General features: G+C 42.8%; 1 protein-coding gene and 1 long non-coding RNA gene across 5 annotated transcripts in view; both read left to right on the top strand.

Moving 5' to 3' along the window:
• The window catches only part of LOC135548580 (autism susceptibility gene 2 protein-like), a 517,275-nt gene that overhangs the window by 302,106 nt on the left and 193,892 nt on the right, over nucleotides 1-21,277 (top strand). The gene's annotated exons all lie outside the window — the stretch shown is intronic.
• LOC135548581 (uncharacterized) lies at nucleotides 4,577-7,018 on the top strand. Of its 2 annotated transcripts, XR_010456847.1 has the most exons (4): nucleotides 4,577-4,985; nucleotides 5,454-5,622; nucleotides 5,717-5,863; nucleotides 6,407-7,018. It is a non-coding gene; the product is annotated as an uncharacterized LOC135548581 (long non-coding RNA). The 2 variants fall into 2 exon arrangements; XR_010456846.1 differs by having other exon boundaries at nucleotides 4,577-5,622.

Genomic DNA, 21,277 nt, shown 5'->3' with positions numbered 1-21,277 from the left:
AAAAAGCGTGTCAATACCTTGCCCCTTGATAACCAGCGCACTTATGTGTGTTGTAAAAGCGTTACATGGTCGCTGCCCATTTAATTGCATAATGCAGAAAATACACGAGAGTTCAGGGGCCTTGCTTTAACAAAGTTAACTATTTTCACTGTAGTGTCCAAAACGTCTTTCAAGCTGTCAGGCATTCCCTTGGCTGCAAGAGCCTCTCGGTGGATGCTTCAGTGTACCCAAGTGGAGTCGGGAGCAACTGCTTGCATGCGCATTACCACTCCACTATGTCTCCCTGACATGGCTTTTGCGCCATCAGTACAGATACCAACACATCTTGACCACCAAAGTCCATTTGATGTCACAAAGCTGTCCAGTACTTAAAAATATTCTCTCTTGTTGTCCTGGTTTGCAGAAGAGGATGTCTTCCTTAATTGACCCCCCCATAAATGTAACGGACATATAACAGGAGTTGTGCCAGACAAGCCATGTCTGTTGACTCATCCAGCTGTAATGCATATAATTCACTGGCTTGTATGCGAAGCAGTAATTGTTTCAAAACATATTCTGCCTTGTCACTGATGCATAGTGAAACAGTGCAGGTGTAGTACTGCTGGTAGTAGCAGTACACCCAGTAGAGCTGGTATGTGTCTCTATGGACGCGGGCCTTACTTTTTTAAAACAAATTATCAATTTTCGAGAAAACGGAATGACCTGCAGCTACGATTGGCTTCATACGGGCCGTTAGTGGAATTCCCGCGAGAGAGTAACGGTTTATGTGATTGGATGTTAATTATTTGACTAGGCTACCTGTATTTGACAGTGTTGTTATTTCTCTGAACACTAGATGGTTTAATGTTATTTTTGGCAGTAAAACAAGGCTACTCAGGTGAGAAAAAACATCACCCAAGTGTATAGCCTCTAAATCACATATGTCAGAGTCAAGGCCCGCGGGCCACATCCGGCCCGCGAGAAGGTTTTTTACGGCCCCTGGGATGATCTTGATTTATTATTAGAACCGGCCCGCAGACCGCAGCAAGCCGGCAGCCCGCAGATCTTTTACACGCACCAATACTACATTTCCCACAATGCAACGGTGACGCACCGAGCAGTAGGCTGCTTCATTTCAATATTTATTGGCACAGCAGTCGTCAGCATCACAGTAAAATTAACTTTCAGATACCCATCAAAAATGGCAAAACGGAAGGTGGACACTGAGAACCGGGGTTTCAAACAAGGTGGGAGTCGGAGTATACGTTCACGGAGGTAGCTGGAAAACCTGTGTGTCTTCTGTGTGGAGAAAGTGTGGCGGTACTGAAAGAGTATAATCTGAGACGACATTATGAAACGAAACACGCGGACAAAAACAAGAATATGGACATGGAACAAAGGCTACAAAAGGCAGAGGAATTAAAACGAGGCCTCAAATCTCGACAGGCTCTGTTCAAAAAAGCCAAATCACAAGGCCAGGCTGCTGTCAAGGCCAGTTTTATTTTGGCAGAAGAGATCGCTAAATCAGCCCGGCCATTTACGGAGGGGATTTCATCAAAAACTGCATGATTAAAGTTTGTGACGAAGTTTGCCCAGAAAAAAGGCAACTCTTTTTAAATGTGAGTCTGAGCAGAAACACCATTGCCGAGAGAGTAGACCAGTTGTCCATCAATCTAAAAGAGCAGCTTGTGAAAAAGGGAAAAGATTTCATTGCATATTCCTTGGCTGTGGATGAGAGCACCGACATTTCTGACATTGCCCAGTTGTCAATTTTCATCCGCGGAGTGGACTCCAGCCTAAGCGTGACAGAGGAGTTTTTGGCTTTACGTCCTATGCATGGCACAACTACGGGGCATGATTTGTATGAAGAGGTGTCAAGATGTGTAAATGAGATGGAGCTGCCTTGGGAAAAACTTGTGGGTTTGACAACCGACGGAGCACCTGCGATGTGTGGACACAGGAGCGGACTGGTGGCGAAGATACGGGAAAAGATGCAAGAGGAAAACGCGACAGGTGAGCTGACAGCTTATCATTGTATCATACACCAGGAAGCGTTGTGCGGTAAAGCCTTGAAAATGGAGCATGTAATGAGCATCATCACGCGCACAGTTAACTTTATCAGAGCCAAAGGTTTGAATCACCGCCAGTTCAAGGCATTTCTGACGGAGTTAGAAACGGAGCATGGTGATTTGCCTTATCACACAGAGGTGCGATGGCTAAGCCAGGGAAAGGTGCTTCAAAGATGTTTCGAGCTTCGTGAGGAGATTTGTCTGTTCTTGGACAGCAAAGGGAAAGACACAACACAACTCCGAGACGAAATGTTTCTGTGTGAAATGGCTTTTCTGTGTGACATTACGAGTCATCTGAATGCAATGAACTTGCAGCTGCAGGGTCGGGATCATGTCATCTCTGATATGTACAGTACAGTGAAGGCATTTAAAACCAAACTGACTCTGTGGGAGACGCAGATGCGGAAAGAAAATTTGAGCCACTTTCCCAGCTGCCAGACCATGAAAGAGAAGCTCTCTACCAGTGCGTTCCCGAGCGCACAGTTGGCTGATAAAATAGGTATGCTTGCCGCTGACTTTCGACGCCGATTTGCTGACTTTGAAGCACAAAAAAGCAGGTTGGAACTGCTCGGTAACCCATTTGCTGTTGACGTGGAAAGCTCACCACCAAACCTCCAAATGGAGTTGATTGACCTCCAATGCAATGATGCACTGAGGGCAAAATATGCGGCAGTGGGTGCTGCGGAGTTCGCCCGTTTCCTCCCCGACACAATGCCCCAGCTGCGCATCCAGGCTGCTCAAACGTTGTCTATGTTTGGCAGCACATACCTGTGTGAACAACTTTTTCTTTGATGAACCTGAACAAAACATCACACAGAAGTCGACTTACTGCTGAACACCTCCACTCAATTCTGAGGATTTCCTCAGCTCAGAGCCTTACCCCGAACATTGATGAACTTGTGGAAAAGATGGGACACCACCAAGTATCACCCTCAACCTCAAACAAGTGAACATTACTGTGCAATCACATATTTAGAGTTTTTACTCAGTTCAAGTTTAAAAGTTAAAGTTTAATATTTGTTTTCACTGCATGTTACTTCTCCTTAAACAAAGTGTTGTTTTTGATTAATAGATTTTTGCACTTTATTTTATTGTATTTCAATCCAATTATATTTTAAAAATATTTCAGTTGAGTGGATGATAGAAAATTGCTATTATTGTTTTTTTCTTTGAAGTAAATTTAGCCCACTTTTGCTAAAATAGAAAATATAGGCTACTGATGGTGCCTTGAATACCGGTTTCTTTCATTTAATGTTCATGTTATGGGGATTTTTATATAAAGGAAATTTGTCTTTTGTGTCTGTTGAAAATTAAAGATTACTGACAGAGCCATAAGAAAATATTGCTTTATTTATCTGATCATATTGGAATATATTTGTTAGGTTTTCAGTAGGTTCAATTAGGTTCACTAGACTATATGCGTCATTTAAAAATTTTTCAATGAACATTCGAACAGTCCGGCCCTCGGCTTGTAGCTAAATTTTTTATTTGGCCCTCCGTCCATTTGACTTTGACACCCCTGCTCTAAATGGATCTAAATCTAAATGGACTGTTTGAAAATGTGAATCACATTTTTATTTGGCATACCTCCGATGGCATCGGGTGTATTTTGGGAATTGCCGGTGTAGAGAATCCTGTCACAGCAAAAACCAAGCCATGAGGTCGAAGGAATTGTCCATAGAGCTCAGAGACAGGATTGTATTGAGGCACAGATCTGGGGAAGGGCACCAAAAATGTCTGCAGCATTGAAGGTCCCCAAGAACATAGTGGCCTCCATCATTCTTAAATGGAAGAAGTTTGTAACCACCAAGACTCTTCCGAAAGCTGGCCAACCTGGCCAAAGTGAGCAATTGGAGGAGAAGGGCCTTGGCCAGTGAAGTGACCAAGAACCTGATGGTCACTATGACAGAGCTCCAGAGTTCCTCTGTTGGGATGGGAGAACCTTCCAGAAGGACAATCATCTCTGCAGCACCAATCAGGCATTAATGGTAAAGTGGTCGGACGGAAGCTACTCCTCAGTAAAAGACACATGACAGCCTGCTTGGAGTTTGCCAAAAGACACCTAAAGGACTCAGACCATGAGAACCAACGTTCTCTGGTCTGATGAAACCAAGATTGAACTCTTTGGCCTGAATGCCAAGCGTCAAGTCTGGAGGAAACCTGGCACCAGCCCTACAATGAAGCATGGTGGTGGCAGTGTCATACAGTGGGGATGTTTTCAGTGGCAGGGACAGGGAGACTAGTCAGAATCGAGGGAAAGATGAACAGAGCAAAGTACAGAGAGATCCTTGATGAAAACCTTCTCCAGAGCTCTCAGGATCTCAGAATGGGTGAAGGTTCATCTTCCAACAGGACAACAACCCTAAGCACACAGCCAAGACAGCGCAGGAGTGGCTTCAGGACACGTCAAGGACATGAATGTCCTTGAGTGGCCCAGCCAGAGCCTGGACTTGACACTAATCGAACATGTCTGGAGAGACTTGAAAATAGCTCTGCAGCTACACTCCCCATCCAACCTGACAGAGCTTGAGCGGATCTGCAGAGAAGAATGGGAGAAACTCCCCAAAAACAGGTGTGCCAAGCTTGTGGCGTCATACCCAAGCAGACTTTAGGCTGTAATCGCTGCCAAAGGTGCTTCAACAAAGTACTGAGTAAAGGGTCTGAATACTGACATAAATGTAGCATATCATTTAAAAATGTATATTAGCAAAAACATTTTTTTACTGGTTTTGCTTTATCATTATGGGGATTTGTGTGACGATTGATGAGGGGAAAACCAATTGAATCCTTTTTAGAATAAGGCTGTTACGTAACAAAGTGGAAAAAGTCAAGGGGTCTGAATACTTTCCGAATGCACTGTACGTGTTCTATTTACAGAGTCCAATCCCATCAACATCTGCAGTGGAATGAACATCAAGCTCAGCACCCAGAACTAGTGTAAGTCACCTTTGCTAAATCTATTCATGACTCCATGATGAGCAAATAAATATACTGGAGCTAGGCAATAACACGGTCTCTGTCTTGCTGTCATAGTTTTTGTGTTAATAAGTAGGTTACAACTTCTACTGTAGTTCTCTGTATTATGGTGGCGTAATTGATTGTTTATTCAAAGGTTAAATTCTAAATTGGAGAAAAGTTTAAGTATTAGTAAGAAAGGGATAGTGTGGGTGACTGACTGGTATCTGTTGGGGGTTGGTTTTGTGTGTGAAGGTTAGTATGCATGATCTATTGGCACTAGGGGGATGGGTGGATATAGTACCTAGTACTGGTCCAGTAGACACGTAGTAACTGTACTGCTGCATGTCCTGTATTGATGACATCTAAAAGCAAATATATGTTGTCTGTCTTTGAAGCGCTAATGCATATGTGTGCCTCCATTCTCAAGTACATCTGTGACGTACACAGCTGGACAGAGGAGGGGGAGGAAGTCCACTGTCAACACCCTGACCTGTACAATGATGATTGTGGCAAGACGAAGTGGCTGTCCGTGGACTCAGTTGTGACCTCTCGGCAGTTGTGTTGGACAAACGTTTCACAACAGATCTCTCACACATGGCCAGATTCAAACATACAGGTTAGTAGTCATCAATAACAGCATAATGATTTCATATGTTCTATCACAAAAGTCAAAGGTCTTTGTCTACTCTTTTTTTTCTGTGTCAACACAGGCCATCTGGAGGCATTCCACAGTGCTCTACTGAAGTATACCCCAAAGCACCAGTGTTTTGGGCTCCTAGGCATGAAGGTGCGGACTCATCTTGCTATCCGGGAGCATAATGAGAATGTGGAACGCAAACAAGCCAGGACAGCCAAAGGTATTTATGAAAGCACAATCCCATCTTGAGAAAAAAATAAATCACAAACATACAAATCAAGTGCTCTTCAAACTTTTTACACCCTTGCATTCAGTTATTTGGTATGGGGGAGAGGGGCTGTTAGTATACTCTTATAGACTATTCACTCTATTGTTGGCAGTGCTTGTCTACCCAACAGCACAACTGTGGGTGCTCATACACAACAACACACAGCTAGATTGTCTACAAGTCAAGCCCCCACAAACGTTTCAAAAAATTGCTAACAGCCCATCCTAATGCCCCATTATTGACTCTGAGTGTAACAAAACACATACCAGTCTACTGTACCCCCTTTTTCTCAGATGACATGGTTTCTTTCTTATATGCCTTTCTTGCAAACTCAAAACCCAACAATACAATAATCAATAACAATGTATTACTAGATAAAAGTGCACAAGAAATAAGAATGAGAAATATTAAATACACAAAGTAAGTAAGTAAGCATTCTATATACAGGACATTTATGGTTACACATCCTCATGATCAGTCTTCATGTCTTTCCAGTAGACTTGCAGTACAAAGAAATCTTCTGCAGAGGTTGAAGCAGTGGGTGGTGAAGAAAGTGTACAAGCCCAGAACCTATCACTCAGGAAGAGGCAAGACGGTGGTCTACAAGCAGCCAGAGTAACAGCTCTCCAAACACAACATCCCTGCCGACATCGCCACAGTGCCAAAGCCTGCTAATCCAACTGTCATTGCCCAAGACAAGGTTCAACAGCTGAAGAACATTCTGGAACTTGCCTGGAACATTCAACCAACACAACATCTATATTCAGTTAGACTGATGTTATAGTATAACACAGAATGCCCAGTATGCTCACAATTGCATTCTGGTATAGATATTGCTAACTCTTGTACATATGTATATAAAGGAGTATGATAAAATGTTTTCTATAATATTTTTTACAAGTGTACTGACAAGTTACTAAATGTTTACAGTTGCATCAGAAACCAGTACTGCCCTACCAAGCAAAAGTGCAGTAACGGAACATTTGACCAAAAATGACTTACTGACATTGTTTATAAATTAAATACATGCTTTATCGTGTGGACAAATGTCCTGCTTCCATTGTGTTGTGTTATGGAGAAACTGGGGGGAAGGGAAAAGCAGTAACTGCCATCACTCACGTTAGCTACCGCCTTTTACCTCAGTTTCAGAGTTTTGGGTTGCAGTTTCTATGGTTTAACTTGGTATTATACAGTATATTGTTCTTTGCTGATACAAGTATCAACCTATATGAAACTCACAGCCACATACAAATAAACCTATAACAAAAATTGTCCCATATTCCAGTGGGCACACCAAGCAAGAAGGTGGTCAATTCTATCAGAGGACGTTCAATATGAATAAAACAATAACCTGAAAACCACATCTCCAATTATTTGTTTTACCTTTATTTAACTAGGCAAGACCATTAAAATCAAATTATTATTTGCAATGACAGCCTAGGAACAGTGGGTTAACTGCCTTGTTCAAGGGCAGACCGACAGATTTTTACCTTGTCAGCTCAGGGATTCAATCTTGCAAACATTTGGTTACTGGCCCAACACTTTAACCACTAGGCTACCTGCCACCTCTAAATGCAGGGAGTTGGTGTATTATTTCAACTGTCATTTGTTGGCAAGTAAACATGTTTCAATAATACAGTAGATCTGTCAATGTAGCAAATAAGTAGACATGGCTTGTATTCAAGACAAAATGTATATACTCTGGAGACTAAGGTGAATTTACACAGCAGTATGCAGGAGCAGTTATTGCAATGTATGACACATACAGTTGAAGGAAAATATACTACAGTTCCACAAAGGGAATACTTGTATATGGTGTGTTTGGGGGGTGCAGTGAGGTGTTCAGAGTCACATTGATACAAGGGGAGACTGTTGTTAGGGGACCTTTCACAACTCTTGAGTCCTCAACTGCTTTGTATCCAACATGCTGTCCATCGTGTGAAGGATAAATTACTCGAATGGCTCCAACAACATAGAACAAACTCACAAAATACTGGGGCTAGCTAGGCTAGCTATAACATTAGGCTACAGTACATTTTGGGCATAGCAAACAAAGCTAGCTAGCTCAGCTTGGTTAGGTTGGCTTGTAGTGGTACTAGCAAGCCCCATTATGGCTGAATTGATCACACAATTATACTGTACTGAATGACACTGCCTCGTGTAAAAATAGAGCTTATATTGCTAGCTCGCTACTGGCAGCAAAACATCTTAATAATTTGTCATTTGCCCTCCTGGTCCAGCTGGTCTAGGATGCCCTGCCAGTTGATCTTGGAGGTCTCCAGCACCCCTCTATCCATATGTGTGTCAAACTTCATTGGTCTGTTACACACAAACCATGGGATCTGCAGTTTGTTGCAGCACAGATATCAGTATTCTGTCGGCATGGCTGGACAGCACCCGCATAGGCACCACCAGTCGGAGATTGACCGTAGCTCCCTATTGCTTGCTTCCTATTGCTCTCTTCAGTGTTCTCCGGCTCAAATTAATAGGACTGTATGTCCCTATGTAAAAAATCGTGGTCCTGCTCTTCTTGGAAAGAGGAATCATCAGAAGCAGCCATTGTAATTATTTAGCAACCTCAAATAGACAGTGGATGGTAACATAGCTCCTGTAGAAACCCTTTTGAAAGCTTGCCTTCAAGGGTGGGAGCACAATTGAACAAGAAAGTAGGACTTCCGTCGGGCTGTATTCAAAGCCAGGGACAATTGGTCAGCCTAGATATCCGGCAATTTTGTGTCAGATATGAACATTGTTGACTATTGAACAAGGACAACCATATATACTCGCTGCTAGCGTGATCGCGCAATTGGCAAAACACAAAGGCCACAATAATTGCTACAAAACATGACCCAAGTGCATAAGGTGTCAACGGATTATTTGTAAACAAGGCAGTAGGTGGCAAGCAATGCTATCGCTGGGCACTGTGGCATGGTGCGAATGAAGGAGATTGCACACAGCTACTTTTGGTGGCCAGGTTTGGACGCAGCTATCGAAGACAAGGCCAAGTCATGTTCTGCTTGTCAAAAGATGAGGAACATGCCTCAGCTAGTGCCACTACATCCATGGGACTTCCCAGAGGAGCCTTGGCAGTGAGTCCACACAGACTATGCAGGCCCACTTGAGGATTGTATGTTCTTAGTCATAGTTGATGCACCTAACAAATGGCTAGAGATCACAGTGATGATGAGCAGCTCAGCAAAGAGCTACGGTCAACCTTCAGTTGCTTTGGATTACCAACGCAACTCGTTAGTGATAATGGCCCACAACTGGTGTCTGAAGAGTTCCGGTCATTCATGGAAGCAAATGGAATTCAGCACATCCAGCCAGCGCCGTATCACCCTGCAACGAACGGCCTCACTGAAAGATTTGTCCAGACAATGAAGCAAGCTTTAAAATCTTCACAAGGGAATGGGTCCCTCAATAGGTGCCTAAACACCTTCCTGTTGACCTACAGAAACAGTCCCCATGCTACAACCAAAGTCGCACCCACGTCAGCCATGATGAAAAGACAGCTTCGCACCTTACTCAACCTCCTGAGACCTCCTTAGACTAAACAGGTCGTACAGACACAACAGAGAGCACAAGTGGAGAGACGAAGCACAGCAAAAGACCAAAGCTTCAGACCTGGAGAGGGAGTTCTTGCTCGGAACTACTGCAAAGGTCCAAAGTGGATACCAGCAACAGTGGTCACACAAACAAGCCCTGGAGAACATCATCTGCCAGGAACAAACCGCAGAGATGACAAACCAAGTCAAGTGACAAACCAAGATCAGCTACTGGAGACCTACCACGACTACAAGCCATCACCTGAACATCCACTGCGGCAACCTACAATTTTTGAAAGTGCTACAGACTCACCCGAACCAGTCAGAGTGTCTACTCAGGGTACTGTTGCACCCCAGTCTGGGCATACACCATCACCACTCAGACTCAGAGATAATGTGACTGTAGACTCAACTGTACATCGTCTTTACCCTGCAAGAGAAAGACGACCCTCTGAAAGGTTGAATATTTTAGTTCAGACTAACTTCCGATATTGGGGCATAATACACCCTAGGGTTAAGTCTGGGAACTGAGGCAGTCTCCCCTCTTTCGCTAGTTCAGGAAAGGTTATTCTGAAAAGTTCCTTTATGTACATTAAGAGAACTGTTGTGTTAAAAATAAAATAATATGCAAAACAGTGAATATTTAATTTTTCCGTATGAGGCATCAAAAGTAAAGGGGTAGGAATATGTTGTGTATTGATATTCTAGTTTCTCCCTTTACAAAATCATGGGCATTAATATGGAGTTGGCCCCCCTTTGCTGCTATAACAGCCTCCACTCTTTTGGGAAAGCTTTCCACTAAATGTTGGAACATTTCCGCAGGAACGTGCTTCCATTCAGCTTTAAGAGCATTAGTAAGGTCGGGCATTGGTTAGGCCTGGCTTGCAGTCGGCGTTCCAATTCTTCTCAAAGGTTTTTGATGGTTGAGGTCAGGGCATTGTGCAGGTCAGTCAAGTTCTTCCACACCAAGCTCGACAAACTATTTCTGTATGGACCTCGCTTTGTGCACAGGGGAATTGTCATGATGAAACAGGAAAGGGCTTCCTCAAACTGTTGCCACAAAGTTGAAAACAGAATCGTCTAGAATGTCATTGTATGCTGTAGCATTAAGATTTCCCTTTACTGGAACTAAGGGGCCAAGCCCGAACCATGAAAATCAGCGGTAGACCATTATTCCTCCTCCACCAAACTTTACAGTTCGCACTGTTAATTTGGGCAGGTAGCATTTCTCCTGGCATCTGCCAAATTCGTTCGTCGGACTGCTAGATGGTGAACCGTGATTCTTCACTCCAGAGACGAACAATTATTGTGCTGACGTTGCTTCCAGAAGCAGTTTGAAACTCGGTAGGGAGTGTTGCAACTGAGGACTGCACTCTGCTGTCCCGTTCTGTGAGCTTGTTTGGCCTACCACTTTGCAGCTGAGCCGTTGTTGCTCCTATTCGTTTCCACTTCACAATAACAGCACTTACAGTTGACCAGGGCAGAAATTTTGCGAACTGATTTGTTGGAAAGGTGGCATCCTATGACGGTGCCACATTGAAGGTCACTGAGCTCTTCAGTAAGGCCATTCTACTGCCAATGGAGATTGCATGACTGTGTGCTCGGTTTTATACACCTGTCAGCAACGGGTGTGGCTGAAATAGCCGAATCCACTCATTTGAATATATAGTGTGTCTGTATAACAGCATATTGTTGACCTATTATGTGGTCTGAATGTAGTGAAAAGTGGATATTTTATTTGGGAGAATAAGAAACCGCAAGTCCTGCTGCTTGCACAGTCAGTATATATATATATATATTTTTAATATATATATATATATATATATATATATATATTAAAAATATTCATATTTATATATAAACACATTACATGAAGTAATGACTTTAAGAATGATTACCTGCTGCTTTCAAAGATAATCAACCTACCGCACTAGACCAGAGCATGTGAGTGGAGTTGAATTGTTGGAAATCCCTCTCAGTGCTTGCACACCACTCCAGCGCTCCATGTACTCCATGCTCACAAGAAAAACACTCCTGTTCCAAATTTGCTCCATTCATTAAATGACTTTGTCTAAGACATTGCATCTCAGTGCTAGAGGTGTCACTACAGATCCTGGTTTGATCCCAGGCTGTACCACCACTGGCCATGATCGGGTTGTCCCATATGGCGGTGCACAATTGGTCCGGGTTAGGGGGAAGTTTGGCTGGGGTAGACCGTCATTGTAAAATAAGTATTTCTTACTTGAAATAATAATAATAATGTCAGGCCCTGACCATAGAGAGGGGGGTTCTAGTTATTTTAGTTCTATGTTGGTGTGTGTGTATGGTTCCCAATTGGAGGCAGCTGATATTCGTTACCTCTAATTGGGGATCATACTTAGTGTGCCTGATGTGGGATATTGTTTTGTAATAGTGCCTATATGCGCTACGTACTGCACGATCGTGTTCGCTTTGTTGTTTTTTGGAAGTTTCACTATTAATAAAATGTGGAACTCTACTCACGCTGCGCCTTGGTCCAATTATTTCTATGACGGTCGTGACAAATAATTTTTAAAAATCACAATTTAACCAACACCCATCTATGGTTGTGACTACCTGGACCTACCAATTGGTTTTGAAGTATTGAAACCAAACCATTTGAATGAACAGTATCTGAATTGACATGAAAAGGTGAATGTAAGAAGCGCTCATCATTTCAAATAGGCCACATGTCAAATTAAACAGCATTTAAACTCTAAATAGATCAGGAGCCAGACAGGGAGCCTAAGAAGTCATGTAAATTCATTATTCTTGGCTATATTATTTCAATTATTTCAAGGCTATAGCCTACAAAGAAATGCACTGTGAAGCTTTTGCAAGTGTGACACAATTGCCTGGTTGGGACATAAAGCACTCAGCAGTTAAACAACATTTTGTTCTATTAAATCATTATAGTCTATAAATTGTGCATATAGGCTGTGACTTACTTAGAATGAAATACAAATTAAATGAAAAATTACTTAGTAGTGCCTTTGAATTCATTTTAGAAACACAAGTTAGGCCAGTCTTTGGCTTCAGGCCTTCATGGTTCAAATTGTTGCAAAGAAACCACATTTTAAGGACACCAATAATAACAAGAGACTTGCTTGGGCCAATAAACACGAGCAATGGACATTAGACAGGTGGAATCTGTCCTTTGGTCTGATGAGTCCAAATTTGAGATTTTTGGTTCCAACCGCCACATCTTTGTGAGACGTAAAGTAGGTGAACGGATGATCTCTGCATGTGTGTTCCCACCATGAAGCATGGAGCAGGAGGTGTGATGTTGTGATGGTGCTTTGCTGCTGACACTGTCAGTGATTTACTTACAATTCAAGGCACACTTAACCAGCATGGCTAACACAGCATTCTGCAGGGATACGCCATTCCATCTGGTTTGCACTTAGTCCCACTATCACTTGTTTTTCAACAGGACAATGACCCAACACATGTCCAGGCTGTGTAAGGGCTATTTCACCAAGAAAGAGAGTGATGGAGTGCTGCATTAGGTGACCTGGCCTCCACAATCACCCGACCTCAACCAAATGGAGATGGTTTGGGATGAGTTGGACCGCAGAGTGAAGGAAAAGCAGCCAACAAGGGCTCAACATATGTGGGAACTCCCAGGCTCTATCGCAGCCGACCGGGAGGTCCGTGGGGCGATGCACAATTGGCGTCGTCCAGGTTAGGGAGGGTTTGGCCGGTAGATATCCTTGTCTCATCTCGCACCAGCGACTCCTGTGGCGGGCCGGGCACAGTGCGCACTAACCAAGGTAGCCAGGTGCACGGTGTTTCCTCCGGCTTGGTTGGGTTGTGTTTCAGAGGACGCATGGCTTTCGATGAGACAAGATAGTAATTACTAACAATTGGATACCACGAAATTGGGGAGAAAATAAATCATTCAAAACGGAAATCTCCTTAAACGTGGGAATATACCCGGCCTATTCGGCCAATCAATTATGGCCAATTGTATAGATAATAGAACGAAAATGAACAAAACGTTTAAGAGTTTATAAATACTTTTCAACAATGACACACTTAGTTGTTTGCCCACCACTTTCCTTCCTTTTTGCATATACACATAGTAAGTACACAATTATTCTTTTGGGATAAGTGTCTTTTCAGATTCCACAATGATTCTTTAGTTGTGGACATTACATCACCACACTCCCTCTCTTGCTCTTGGTCCTCATCTTTGTAAGTCACCTTGATTAAGCACCTGTGTGTTTTTATCAGTATCTTTATGAAAATATTTAGCGAACTCCATAACAGTAGCTAAAGCAAGGGGCTATGGCAGCACACAAGTAGACTATAAATGCATGCTGGGGTGGACATGCCCTGAGCTCGTGAAGTGAGCTCTACTGGAGCGAAATTGTAGCGGGCGGAAAGCCCGACGCTCCAGCCTTTTGGGAATTTCGCAGCACGCTCAAGACAAATTGGGCACGTTCTGCTTCTCGCTCCGCTCCTCTCACATCCTCTGCACTAGAATAACCTTCACTTGCGTCATCCTTGTGGTATATAGTAACGCTTTCACTGATTGTACATAAAGGAAGATAGATCCTACATGATGGAGTGCTTGCTTTGTTATCCAGTTGTTATCCAACTGATATTGTGTCCTTTCGGTCATCCTGTGAACCCTGTTCATTGCTGCTCACAACTTTTCTTTCCTTAGGCTTGATGGGTGGTCTTGTGAAATGAAGCATTTGACATGAACTTTTGCCATATGCCTGTAGTTCTGGCAAAAATATGAATTTAAAATAAAAAGCTGAAATGTCTGTAGTCAATAAGTATTCAACCCCTTTGTTAATGCAAGTCTAATTAGGTTCAGGTGTATAAATGTCCTTAACAAGTCACATAATAAGTTGCATGGATACACTCTGTGTCCAATAGTGTTTAACATGTTTTTTTTTAAATGACTACCTAATTTATGTGCCTCACACATACAATTAATTATCTGCAAGGTCCATCAGTTGAGCAATGAATTTCAAACACAGATTCAACCTCAAAGTCCAGGGAGGTTTTCCAATGCCTCACAAAAGAAAGGCACCTATTGGTAGGTGCAGGCACTGAATATCCATTTCAGCATGGTAAGGTTATTAATTAGGATGGTGTATCAATACACCCAGTCACTACAAAGATACAGGTGTCCTTCCTGACTCAGTTGCCGGAGAGGAAGGAAACCGCTAAAGGGATTTCCCCATGAGGCCAATGGTGACTTTAAAACAATTACAGAGTTTAATGGCTGTGATCGGAGAAAATTAAGGATGGATTAACAACATTATAGTTACTCCACAATACTAACCTAATTAACAGGGTGAAAAGAAGGAAGCCTGTACAGAAAACAAATATTCCAACAAGCGTACTGTTTGCAATAAGGCACTAAAGTAAAAATGCAAAAAAACTACAAAGCATTGTGTTTGGGGCAAATCCAATACAACACATTACTGAGTACCCCTCGCCATATTTTCAAATATAGTGGTGGCTGCATCATGTTATGTGTATGCTTATAATCGCTAAGAACAGGGGAGGTTTTTTCGGGATAAAAAAGAAACGGAAGGGAGCTAAGCACAGGCAAAATCCTAGAGGAGAACTTGGTTCAGTTTGCTTTCCACCAGAAACTTGCAGACGAATTCACCTTTCAGTAGAACAATAAAACACAAGGCCAAATCTACACTGAAGTTGCTTACCAAGATGACATTGAATGTTCCTGACTTAAATTGGCTTGAAAATCTATGTCAAAACTTGAAAATGCCTGTCTAACAATGATCAACAACCAACTTGACAGAGCTTGAAGAATTCTTTTAAGTATAAGGTGCAAATATTGTACAATCCAGGTGTGCAAAACTCTTAGAGACTTACACAGGAAGATTCACTACTGTAATATCTTCCAAAGGTGATTCTAACAGGTATTAACTCGGGGTTGAATACTTATCTAATCAAGATATATTTGTTTTTTAGCTCCACAACAGGGCTAACGGGGGTTAAATCCCCTCAGTTCAAACATGAGCCCACTCAGTTTTAGTTTTAGGTCCCTAAATAAAAAAATAGCTAAAAAGTTAATGATAGACTGACAGGTTGGTGCAAAGAATGGACAGGGTGTGGGGAAAACGCTTCTCATCTCTGTGATAGCCAAGGTGAAAAACGTGATACGCCTCCACCAGTAATATTTGATTTGGTTTATAAGGGCAGGTCTCTCCGCTATGTCGACCGTGCTAACTGCACCGAAACATGGAATGACTTTTGGGGCATCCACAGCTACATGCGAGAACCAATTTTCCACTTTGACAAACATGTTCAGTCAGCACAGAAGAAGCATTCTACACCCGAACAAAGCTCAACTAATCCAACTGGCATTTGAGGGGGCTCTTATGAGAAGATTTAGGGAAGAATGGAATGATCAATTATTCAGGAAGTTCTACCGAGCATCAACTCTTTTGAAAAAATTGGGGTGGCATGTAGCCTAGTGGTTAGTGCGTTGGACTAGTAACCGTAAATGTTTCAAGATCAAATCCCTGAGCTGACAATGTAAAAAACAAAATCTGTCGTTCTGCCCCTGAACAAGGCAGTTCCTAGGCCGTCATTGAAATAAGATTTTGTTCTTAACTGACTTGCCTAGTTAAATAAAGGTTAAAAAAATATATATATAAAAATAAGGTAACATTGAAACAAGGTAGGTTGGTTTTGATCAAAATCTTGCTTTAGTGTGTAGGGCACTGTCCATGGTGCTGATAGAGCACAGCAGAGATGTTCACTTCATGGACAAAAGCATTTGAACTTTTATGTTTATTGTGATATAAGCAGAATTCAATATAATTCCAATGTAGGAACCCAAATGACCCAGGGTATAGCCACTTATTGGTATGTTTCATCATAGAAATAGATACATTCTATTATGGTTTTCTTGGTAGCCTATTGGTTTTCGTTGCTGTAAATGGAACTGTACCTATTGGAAACGCGTTTATGGTAGGCTAGCATTGCTTGATAGATTACAAGGGTCAAATTTCATTGATTTAACTGTTGTTTTGTTCTGTTCACATTCATTCGTTCGCATTCACAGTTGTGTCGGTATGCCAAACTGCTATTCAGTATTTCTGTTTGCATGCATGAATGAATAGGCTACTACTTTCAACATTTAGTTTGCATTATTTTGGCAAGAAAGATGTGTGTATGGCTGCATTCCCATAGGCTGTTTTGTCACGCCCGGACCATAGAGAGCCTTTTATTATTTATGTTGGTTAGGTCGGGGTGTGACTAGGGTGGGTCATCTAGGTGATTATATTTCTATGTTGGCCTGGTATGGTTCCCAATCAGAGGCAGCTGTTTATCGTTGTCTCTGATTGGGTATCATATTTAGGCAGCCATTTCCCCTTTGTACTTTGTGGGATCTTGACTATGTACAGTTGCCTGTGAGCACTTTTGTAACTTCACGTTTCGTTTTGCGATTTATTGTTTTCTTTGAGTTTCACTTCAGTATAAAGAGGATGGAACCATACCACACTGCATCTTGGTCCACTCATTATAACAATCGTGACATGTTTGTAATAGTTTAATTGCCCTATCTATCTTGTAGCGTATAGTCATTACCAAAACGGCCTTGCTGTAGGGCGCTGTCCATTGTGCTGATACTGCACAGCTGAATTCAAAAGCACTCTATTATCTCAGAGTCTCAGCATTTGAACTTTATGTTTATTGTGGTAAAGTGTGATTATAGAAGCAGAATTCAATATAATTCCAATGCAAGAAGCCCCCAAAACATTACCCCCTCACAGACCCCCCTTTATCCTGGCGCTGGGTCTGATTGTATTATCCTCTAAATCATCATCGTGGTTTTAGGATATTTGTCCTGTGAACTATTCTCATGTCACTGAATGACGGCTCATTTTGTCATTTCACCAACAAAAATGGGGGGTCGATGAGAATATTCCAGAAGCTTACACAGATAAGGAAAATGATGTTTGGCAACTGTGTGTTTGTTAGTATGTACGTGTGTGAGCTTGTGTGCATGGATGAAAGTGAAGACGTCTGGATGGCGACAGCAGCTGCTGGAGTCAGATAGTATAAAGTTCCTCTTCCCTAGTGCTTCCTCTCTCCAGTTTATATAGGCCGCACAGCCCACTGGCTGGGTGAGAGAGAGGCACAGAGCTTTTATAACCCGAACCTGCAGTCTGGGCACTACCTGCACCAGCCAGCACCGGAGAAGAGATGGCTTTTGTATGGAGAGGTGGAACATCATTATGCAGTACGCGGGACACCATTATTAGCCCCATTACACACAATGACAACCAGGCATTCATTCTCCTTTACCTGCTTTTTAAAACGACCAATAAATAATGAGAGGTCCCAGCTAGCAGCGTTAGAGAAATAGGGAAAAGGTCATTACGGGCTTTGCCGCCATTTGTCAAAATTATTTTATAATCTCGGGTCGCAAGGAGAATTTTTGCTTAGTTAATTGTAGACGTAACCATTGAACATAAATTCCCATTAGGAATCAATTTGTTACCCTCCGCAGCCTGTGACCCCACCGCCTCCCTGGCTGGTTGGATGGCTGTTGGGCTTGTTTTGACCAGCATGGTTAGTAGAGCTACCATAGTAGTTTATTAGAATGGAATCCAATAAGCTTCACATACACTGCTTTATTGTTACTTGGTCATGCATATATAGTACAGTAAGCTCATGGTTTATCGAATCATTTATGCCTCTAAATATCCATGTTATGACACTAATACACAAGCTGCCTGACTCGGCCTGGGCTGTGCTGGGGCTGGCCACCCAGAAAGAAAGAAAGAAAGAAAGAAAGAAAGAAAGAAAGAAATAAAGAATAGTGATTGTTCCGGGTTGAGACGGCATGCCATGGCTGTAGGATCTATGACTCACAGCTACCATGTTGCCTGGCCCCCACAGACAACTCTAATTGCTTTACATCTGTACAAAGGTTTTTTCTAATCGGGCCTTCTGCCTCCATTTGTCTTGCTTTCAGTCTCCTAGTGAACGGCCTTAATTGATCTTAGTGGGGCTTTTTCTCACCAGCTTGCTCCCGGGCTTGAGCTAGGAAAACCCTGCACCCTCTCAGAGGGGCGTGGACAGGAAGTCAATGCTTTATCTTACCTTTAACACTTTAATTAATGTTTTCCTGGGAGGGGGAGGAGGGAGCTCTGTGAATAGAGGTCTCGCGCGGCCAATCGACAGTTGCTAAGACAACCCTCTCTTCTTCTTGGTTTCCAGTTAGAACGTAGAATTTCATGAAGGCTTGTTTGTGTGAGGGTCTATGAATGGGTGTAGGTGGCGGTGTGTTGCTCTCTTTTAGAAAAATATTGCTTTGAGAGACATGAGTGATAAGTAAAGTTTATCGGTATCCAATATCTCTTAATTCATGAATTCACTAATGAATTAATTCATTCCTTAATTCCTAATTATCTGAGGATATTAGGCTGGGTTTAAACAGGCAGCCCATTTGTGATTTTTGTTTTCCACTAATTGGTCTTTTGACCAATCAGCTCAGCTCTGAAAAAGATATGATGTTAAAAGATATGATGTGATTTGTCAAAAGACCAATTAGTGGAAAAAATATCTGAATTGGTCTGCCTGTGTTAACGCAGCCTATGTAGGGAAAGAGTACTGGCTTATTCCCACGTGTCTTTTATTGGTGTTCAGGGCTTGGCAGTGGCACTGTATCTGTACAAACAGCAGATGAGATAAGCCCATCATTTTGGGTTGACATGTTTGCATTTGTTTGCTCTGCAAGAGAATGTTTTCATCAACACATTAGAGAACAATACAGCATGTGTGCACATTGCTTTCCAATGAGCTTTTCCAAATTCATAACGTGATTTGGAAGATGGCTTATGTCAGTGGTCAGAAAGCATTGCTTCCAATTAGTTATTCCAAATTCATATCATGGAAGATTGCTTTTATTCGTTGTTAAGAAAGCAACACCGGTAACCTTTTGCCTTCAGTAGAAGTGCGGCTGTGGTTCCTGGGATGTAGACTTGTGCCCTCTGCCTCTTTATCCTCCTGCCCTGCTCACACTTGTCTTTGCACAGCGATAACATCTTAAGTACACTGCCTATTGAGCCACACTCCACATCTCTTTTCTCAGATAGCAGTCATTTCCAGTTTATAAACCAACCCACAACCACCTCTTAAATACAAGCATATACACAGCCCCTGTCTGTGTAACCACAGAGTGGAGGAGTCTACTGGACCAGCACCAGAGGTTGTAAACCTCTCTGTCTTGACACAGCTAATCAGCTGCTCCTGCAAGCTGTGTTTGCTCATAAACGCTTATGTTTGTATTGAAACGAGCTCGTTATAAGAACACATCCATTACTCATAAACCTGCTCCAGGAGCCCCATGAGTGTAAAACGTGGAATATCACATCAATTCATTGAACAATGACTTCAATATAGCCATGGTAGCTTGTGAGTGAGTGACTGTGAGCAACACAGTGAGGGCCTGCTGCCGTCAGCCATCCGGGGGCCTGTGGAAGTCTGTCTGTGGATGTCTTTGACGGGGAGGGCTGTGCTCCCTCCCTGTGTTACCCGCTGAATGACTGATGGAGCTGGGCTGCCAGGACTTAAATAGCATCTCTAAGCGTCCAGCTGCTCCCCGCCACGCTCCACTTCTCCCCAGATGGCTCCGAGACGTTCCAGCAGCCCTCCGGAGGGCCCGGCCGCTCATGAGGAAAGTGTTATGGAGTGGCTCTCAGAAGCACCAGGGAGGACCCCTCCCCCCTCCACCCCCGGGCCCTGCGCCCAAACCAGGGGAGGGCCGCCCATCCCTGCCGCCGGCCTGTGCAGCCTCACCGGCCAACTCAATGGGGGACAGCAGATGGCTGTTGCTGCAGCATGGGCCAGCAGGCTGAGGCTCTACACCCCGGAGGAGGCCTGGAGAGACAGAGAGAGCACATGCCACGCCTGACCTGGGACGCCACAGATAGCTCCCTGGAGGAGCGCTCCTCTCATTGGCTTGGAGCAGGCTGCTCTGCTCTCATTGGCCCAAAGCAGATGACCAGCAAAGCCTGGCCCAGACTACTCCGCCAAAATGGCCTGGAGAAATGTTTTTGTTATATTATCCCTACATGAACATCTTATTAAATAAGTGTGCTGTTTTCTCAACTTTAAAAGTTCATACCAACCCTGTGTTTGTATTGGCAGAACAAAGCGAATTCAGTCATTGAGATTTCCTAGAAAACAGTTGGTGTTAATATATTGTGTGTCTGCTGAAATGTAGAGCCTCAGAGCAACAGTCCCTGACCTTGTGCTATGTGTTAAAGCAGGGCTATTCAACCAGGGTTCCACAGTCGTACTGCAGGGGGTCCGCCAAAACATATGAAGGGGATTTTCTCCAATTTTAAAGTAGAAAAGAGAGGAATATCTTCCTTCTATTGATGTCACATTTATTTCTTAACTCCTAAATATTGAGCAAATTACACTCATAGGAGCTAATTACTCTCAGTGGAGTATTTGACATAGGCTTTGAAAAAGTACCAGCCAGTACCAGTCATGGCAAGTGCCTCTGGCTTCTCGTAAGCTTTCTTGACTGGCATATACATTCTTGCCAAAACATGGCTAACCTTTTTTTGGAAAAAGGCTATGTTAGAGTTTACACTTTCTCTTCCAATTATAATGTAGGGAGGTCAAAATATTGAAAACGATCTACCAAATCTAATCATGTAAAATGTTGATTATTGATCTTTGCCATTATCATTCACCTAATGATAAGACAAGATGTTAACATGTGATGGTGGTACCCTGGGTCTCAGGTTGGCCTGGACAGAGGTCGCTGGGTTAAAGTGATGGATTG

The sequence above is a fragment of the Oncorhynchus masou genome, chromosome 11, assembly GCF_036934945.1.
Source record: "Oncorhynchus masou masou isolate Uvic2021 chromosome 11, UVic_Omas_1.1, whole genome shotgun sequence".
In the NCBI taxonomy this organism is placed as follows: Eukaryota; Metazoa; Chordata; class Actinopteri; order Salmoniformes; family Salmonidae; genus Oncorhynchus; species Oncorhynchus masou.
The sequence above is the reverse complement of the archived record's forward strand: the minus strand, read 5'-3'. Positions and strand labels throughout refer to the sequence as shown.